The sequence below is a fragment of the Nomascus leucogenys genome, chromosome 12, assembly GCF_006542625.1.
Source record: "Nomascus leucogenys isolate Asia chromosome 12, Asia_NLE_v1, whole genome shotgun sequence".
Lineage (NCBI taxonomy): Eukaryota > Metazoa > Chordata > Mammalia > Primates > Hylobatidae > Nomascus > Nomascus leucogenys.
Window position 1 is genome coordinate 33,543,924 of NC_044392.1, and position 7,231 is coordinate 33,551,154.

The 7,231-nt window shown below is 41.5% G+C and overlaps 1 non-coding gene across 1 annotated transcript; it reads left to right on the forward strand.

Annotated features, from left to right (window-relative positions):
* The first annotated feature begins 7,066 nt into the window (after positions 1 to 7,066).
* Positions 7,067 to 7,169, forward strand: LOC115837697. Its single transcript, XR_004032757.1, has one exon. It is a non-coding gene; the product is annotated as a U6 spliceosomal RNA (small nuclear RNA).
* The last annotated feature ends 62 nt before the right edge of the window (positions 7,170 to 7,231 follow it).

The window sequence follows — 7,231 nt, forward strand, 5'->3', positions numbered from 1 at the left end:
AAAAGATTAAAAGCAGGACCTAATTAAACTTAAGAGCTTCTGCACAGCAAAAGAAACTATCAATAGAGTACACAGGCAACCTACAGAATGGGAGAAAATAATTTGCAAACTATGCTTGTGACAAAGGTCTAATATCCAGCATCTATAAAGAACTTAAATAAATCAACAAGCAAAAAAAAAAACTTTATTAAAAAATGCGCAAAGGACATGAACAGACACTTCTCAAAAGAAGACATATAAGCAGCCAACAAGCATATGAAAAAATGCTCAATATCACTAATCATTAGAGAAATGCAAATCAAAACCACAATTAGATACAATCTCACACCACTCTGAATGGCTGTTACTAAAAAGTCAAAAAGTAACAGATGCTAGCGAGATTGTGGAGAAAAGAGAATGCTTATACACTGCTGGTGGGAATTTTGTAAATTAGTGTAGTCACTGTGGAAAGCAGTCTAGAGATTTCTCAAAGAACTTAAAATAGAACTACCATTAGACCCAGCAATTTCATTACTGTGTGTATACCAAAAGAAATATAAACCATTCTCCATAAAGACACATGCACACGAATGTTCATCACAGCACTATTCACAATAGCAAAGACATGGAATCAACCTGGATTCCCACTAGTCGTGGACTGGATAAAGAAAATGTGGTACATACACACCTTGGAATACTATACAGCCGTAAGAATGAGATCATGTCTTTTGCAGCAACATAGATAGTCATTATCCTAAGTGAATTAACACAGAACAGAAAATCAGATTCTGCATGTTCTCACTTATAAGAGGGAGCTAAACACTGAGTACACACAGATACAAAGAAGGGAACAATAGACACTGGGGCCTACTTGAGGCTGCAGGGTGGGAAGAGGGTGCAGATTGACAAACTACTATCAGGCATTATGCTAATTACCTAGGTCACAAAATTAGCTGTACACCAAACCCTGAAACATGCAATTTACCCATGTAACAAACCTGCACATGTACCCCTTGAGCCTAAAAGTTGGAAAGAAAAAAATTAAAAAATAAAATAAAAATGTGGGGTCAACAGAAAAGAATGTTATGATAAATAAATACATAATGCTGAGAAAACTGAATATCCATATGCAGAAGAATGAAACTAAACCCCTATCTCTCCCCATATACAAAAATCAAATCAAAAGGGATTAAAGACTTAAATCTAAGACCTCAAACTATGAAACTATTAATACTAACAGAAAACATGGGGGAAACTCTCCAGGACATTGGTCTGAGCAAAGATTTCTTGGGTAATACCACAAAACCACAGACAACCAAAGCAAAAATAGATAAATGAGATCACATTGAGTTATTAATAAAAACCTCTGCACAGCAAAGGAAATAATCCACCAAGTGAAATGACAACCCACAGAATAGGAGAAAATATTTGCAAACCAGAATTATTAAGGGATTAATAGCCAGAATATATCAGGAGCTCAAAAAACTCAATTGGAAAAAAAAAATCTAATAATCTGATTTTAAAATAGGTGAAAGATCTGAATAGACATTTCTCAAAAGAAGACATACAAATGGCAGATGAAAAGTGCTCGACACCACTGATGATCAGAGAAATGAAAATGAAAACTGCAATGAGATATCATTTCATCCCAGTTAAATGGCTTTTATCCAAAATACAGGCAATAGCAAATGCTGGCGAGGATGTGGAAAAAAGGGAACCCGTACACACTGTTGGTGTGAATATAAATCAGTGCAACCACTATGGAGAACAGTACGGAGGTTCCTCAAAAAACTAAAAGTAGAATTAACATAGGATCCAGCAATCCCACTTCTAGGTATATACCCCCAAAGAAAAGAAATCAGTTTTGTTAAGACATACCTGCACTCCCATGTTTATTGCAGCACTCTTCACAATCGCCAAGATTTGGAAGCAACCTGAGTGTCCATTAACAGACAAATGGATAAAGAAAATCTGGTACATATACACAAGGGAGTACTATTCAGCCATAAAAAAAAGAAAGCCTGTCATTTGCAACAACATAAATGGAACTGGAGGTCATTATGTTAAGTGAACTAAGCCAGGCACAGAAAGAGAAATTTTGCATGTTCTCGCTAATGTATGAGAGCTAAAAATTAAAACAATTGAACTCAGAGAGTAGAATGCTGGTTACCAAAGGCTGGGAAGTGTAGTGGGAGAGTAGTAGGAAGTAGAGATGGTTAATGGGTACAAAAATATAATTAGATAGAATGAATAAAATCTAGTTGTATTGTTGACTATAGCCAATAATAATTTATTGTATATTTTTAAATAACTAAAAGAGTATAATTGAAATGTTTATAACCACAAAGAAATGACAAATGCTTGATTGAGGTGATGGATATCCCATTTACCCTGTTTTGATTTTTAGGTGTTATACGCCTATATCAAAATCTCATGTGCCCCATAAATATATATACTTACTAGGTACCCATAACATTAATTTTTTTTTTTTTTTGAGACAGTGTCTTACTCTGTCACCCAGGCTGGAGTGCAGTGGCATGATCTTGGCTCACCGCAACCTCCACCTCCCAGGTTCAAGCAATTCTCCTGCCTCAGCCTCTCGAGTAGCTGGGATTACAGGTGCTCACCACCATGCCTGGCTAATTTTTGTATTTTTAGTGGAAATAGGGTTTCACCATGTTGGCCAGGCTGGTTTCCAACTCCTCTCCTCAAGTGATCCATCCGCCTCAGCCTCCCAAAGTGCTGGGATTACAGGTGTGAGCCACTGCACCCAGCCTAAAAATAAAATATTTTTAAACAATTTTTTAAAGCGAAGAAAATGACTGCCTTTTAGCCCTATGAGTAAATAAAACAAGATTTTATAATCTAATTTTTTAAATTTAACGACATATAAAGAATATTTTTCCCATGTCACCAAATAATTTTCTACATTATTTTGACACTTGCAAATTATCCCATCTTATAAATGAGCCATTTTTTAACCAATCTAATATTCTTATGTATTTATTTTTTTATAAGTTTAAACAATTAAAATTCCAGATAATAAATATTTTTCGAAGTAGTGTTGACAATAATAAAACATGCTGACCATATTTACATCTCATTTATAACAATCTTATAAGGTAAGTGGTATAATTATACCCATTTTATAGGTGAGAAACTTGAAGGTCACAGTGGTTAAGTAACTTGACCACAAGTATCTAGACAATGACTACTAAGGCAAGCATTTAAGCCCAGGGAGTCCAAACAGATAGACCTGATTTTAACCCTTCGATTTCCAGGAATTCATTCATTCAGAGACACAACGAGAAAATCAGGAGATTCTAATTATCTCCATAATATAGATGAAAAAAACTGGTAAGAAAGGAAAAAAGGACTTGTCCAATATTCAATGAACCAGGAGAAGAGTTAGAAAAGGAATGACTCAGCCACGTGCGGTGGCTCACGCCTGTAATCCTAACACTTTGGGAGGCCAAGGCAGGTGGATCACTTGAGGTCAAGAGTTCAAAACCAGCCTGGCCAACATGGTAAAACCCCATCTCTACTAAAAATACAAAAAAAAATTAGCCTGGCGTCATGGCAGGCACCTGTAATCCCAGCTACTCAGGAGGTTGAGGGAGGAGAATAGCTTGAACCCAGGAGGCTTGCAGTGAGCCGAGATCATGGTACTGCACTCCATTCTGGGTGGCAGAGCGAGACTCCATCTCAAAAAAAAAAAAAAGAATGACTCCCCCCGCCAATTAATCTCCATCTGAGCACAGAGTACCAAGGTGTACAAATCATGTCACTTTTAGGGAACCAGCAAGAAAGACTTTCTCACTAGTGGTCTCAATTCCCTTGTCAGGCTGGGTTAACAGAAAACTAGCAGGTGGAGCTCCTCCATCCCACTGTATTTCCCTTAACCGTAAACATTCTTTTCTACCTGTTGTATATTGGGCTGCCATGGAAGGTTTTGTTATGAAGAAAAAATACGTGGGAAAGTGTTTTCATATTTTTTAAATTAGATATACAAGTTTTTAAAAATGTTTCCAAATCTCTGGACTAAATAATGTCTAAGGTATTTCCCAACTCTAACAATCTAGCATTTCCTCTGATACGTATTGATGGTGTGAGGAAAATGGCTGTGCTTCAGTTAGGACGAGGCCGAGGTAGACATCCAGTACAGCATGGTACGGTGGGTTTGGAGTGCAGGCACACAATCCTGTGCATTATATAATCACATGTATATAGCCATTTGATGTAACCAGTTTGTGTGAGATCGTACCTGGCTTTGAGCCATTATTGTTGTGAGTAATATAACTACACTGCTGACTCTGTAGGAGGGGAGAGAATAAAGCCATGTCCCAACTGCCTATGGTCCCTTGAGTGTTCTTTCAGCTACCCACCACCAATCCACCAACTCCGCTTGGACCTCAGCTAGGGCTGGAACCTGACAATTGGCCTAATCAGCAGGATCCCAAGATGAGTGAGTCCTTGGCCCCGATGATCCCGGGTGGGCCATGTGGCCCCAGCATGAGTTATGGTACCTGGTGGCAGCTGTGCTGCTAGGATGGGCCCCAGTGGAAACATGGGCAGTGGTGGACAGGTCCCCCATGAGCATGGAGAAGGGGCGGAAGCACCTGGAAGGACAGAGCACCGAGAAGGAGCTGCTCTGCCGGCAGAGTTGGATGGGTGTTTTTGACTGTACTACGAGAAGCACACGCTCGGTCCCTGCGGGATGCACACAGGTAAAGGGACCTCCAGGCACAAGCAGAGTGCCAGGAGGCCCGGATACACAGCTTGGAATGAGAATTAGGAGCTGCCATTAGTGTGGGCCTGGGCCCACCATCCCAGCCAGAGACCCTGGCTTGTTCTGATACCTAGGAGGAAGAACCCCTGTTGCAGGCTCGCCCAGTTGTCTGCCAGAAAATAGAGCATGAACAGCTGTTGGAGCCCCACAAATGGCAGGCCCAGGGACCCCTACCATGTGCCCTGGCACATACATCTAGCTTCTATGGAAAACTGGACATGGTTAGACATTTGGGGTCCCATGGCCAACGTTTGGAATGCAACATGACAAGCTTTGGATAGGGGATGCCACAAAACCCATAGCATGTCCACCCGCTGGCTGACCCGTAGTGACTATGATGGATGGGGCTGGTTAGTGGGAGAACATGTGGTGCCCCCACCACAGGTACCATGATGTATAGAGCAGCATTGGGGCAATGTCGTCATGGGTTGGTTATCTGCCATAGCCTGCACAAATATAACATATGTCACCACACCAAAGGTGCAGTGGAATAGGCGGCCTCATCAATGCTGGGCCCCAGTGGACTTAGTGCCCCCTGGAAATTTATAGACCTATGAAGACACGGGATGGTCATCTTTGCCAGTGAATTGGACTGGCTGCTGTACCTAGGGGGGCCCTTATGTGCCTGCCACTATTATTCCCACATTACCTAGATGCCCACCTAACTGGGAAGCACTACATTCCCAGTTTTTTGAGTGCGACGAACCCCCTGGTGGCTCTACCCCTTAGCATTAACCATCCCTGGAGCAGGTGTCATCTGTAGAAATGTAAGTTATGGCCCTTGCAGAGCACACTGCTTGAGCTTTGAATTACACCTGAGTTGCCCTCCTTCTGTTGACAGATGAGGTTGATCAAACCAGGAAGGTGGTACTGCAGAACTGGGTGGCCCTCAACATATTAACTGCTGCCCAAGGTGGCACCTGTGCTCTTTTGGGAACACAATGTTGTGCCTTCATCCCTGACAATGAACAAAACATAACAGCAGTTTTACAAGAGTTTCTCAGGAAATCAAGGCAGTTGACAGCCTTACTGATGACCCCCTACAGACATGGTGAGCATCTTTAGGCTCTGGCCTATGCTGGACCCTAATAATTATGGGCAGCATAGCAGGAATATTAGTAGTGAGTTGTTGCTCCCTATATTGCTGCTGCGGCCTATGAGTCCAAAGTTCCACCCTGTGGGCACGTATCCCCACTACAAGGACTCCCTCGGCCTAGAGGGTGGAGTGTAAGGTAAATGGCTGTGCGGCAATCAGGAGTAGGCTGAGGTAGACATCTGGTACAGCCTGACACAGCAGGTTTGGAGCACAGGCACACAGCCCCGTGCATTACGTAATCACATTTATGTAGCCATTTGATGTAACCTGCCTGTGTGAGCTCATATGAGGCTTTGAGCCATTATCGTCTGTAATATAACTGCACTGCTGACTCTATAGGAGGGGAGAGAATAAAGCCATGTCCCAACTGCCTACGGTTCCTTGACTGTTCTTTCCACTACCTGCCACCCGTCCACAAACTCCCTTCACACCCCAGCTCAGGTTGGAACCTGACAGATGGTACTACACGACTGTTGCCACTTCACTTATTAGTGAGGGGCGAATTATTGTATATATATATTTTTTTAAGTGGGCAAGGCATGGTAGGTCACACCTATAATCTCATCACTTTGGGAGGCTGTGAGGGAAGATCGCTTGAGCCCTGGAGTTCAAGATTAGCCTGGGCAACATAGCAAGATCCCATCACTACAGAAAAATTAAAAATTAGCTGGGCATGGTGGTATCTGCCTGTAGTCCTAGCTTCTTGGGAGCTTGAGGCAGGAGGACCACTTGAGCCCAGAAGTTTGAGGCTATAGTGAACTATGATCACGCTACTGCACTCTAGCCTGGGCAAAAGAGCAAGACCCTGTCTCAAAGTCTCAACAAACAAAAGCTTATAACATTTCATGGAAGCTTCATCTTCCTCAGATATGATGTTCTGGCTTTCTATTATAGTGGGTTACTGGCTTTCTGAATTATTTTCTAAGAGCTTCACATTTGTGTTCCTGGCATATTTTGTAAGTAGGTCCTGGCTGAGCATCTTAGGGAACAAGTCACTCATTTTTTTCTCTCTTCAGGTGTCTTCGCAGCACAGTACTTCCATGGAACACAAAGTTAAATCTTAGACAATGTGCTATACAATATATCTTCAATATTTGAAAATAGAGACTCATACCTGCATCTTAGGATTAAATCACTAAATTGTTTTGCCTACAATATAATAAGCCCATATTACTTTTAACTGTAAGACCCAACAGCTGTGCTTGCTTTGGCAGCAAATCTACTAAAACTGCAATGATACAGAGAAGATTAGCATGGCCCCTGTACAAGGATGACATGCAAATTCATGAAGTTTTTCATATTTTAAAAAAAAAAAAAGATCAGTAGCTGGCACATAGTAGGTCCTTTATTGTTATTGCTTAATCTAT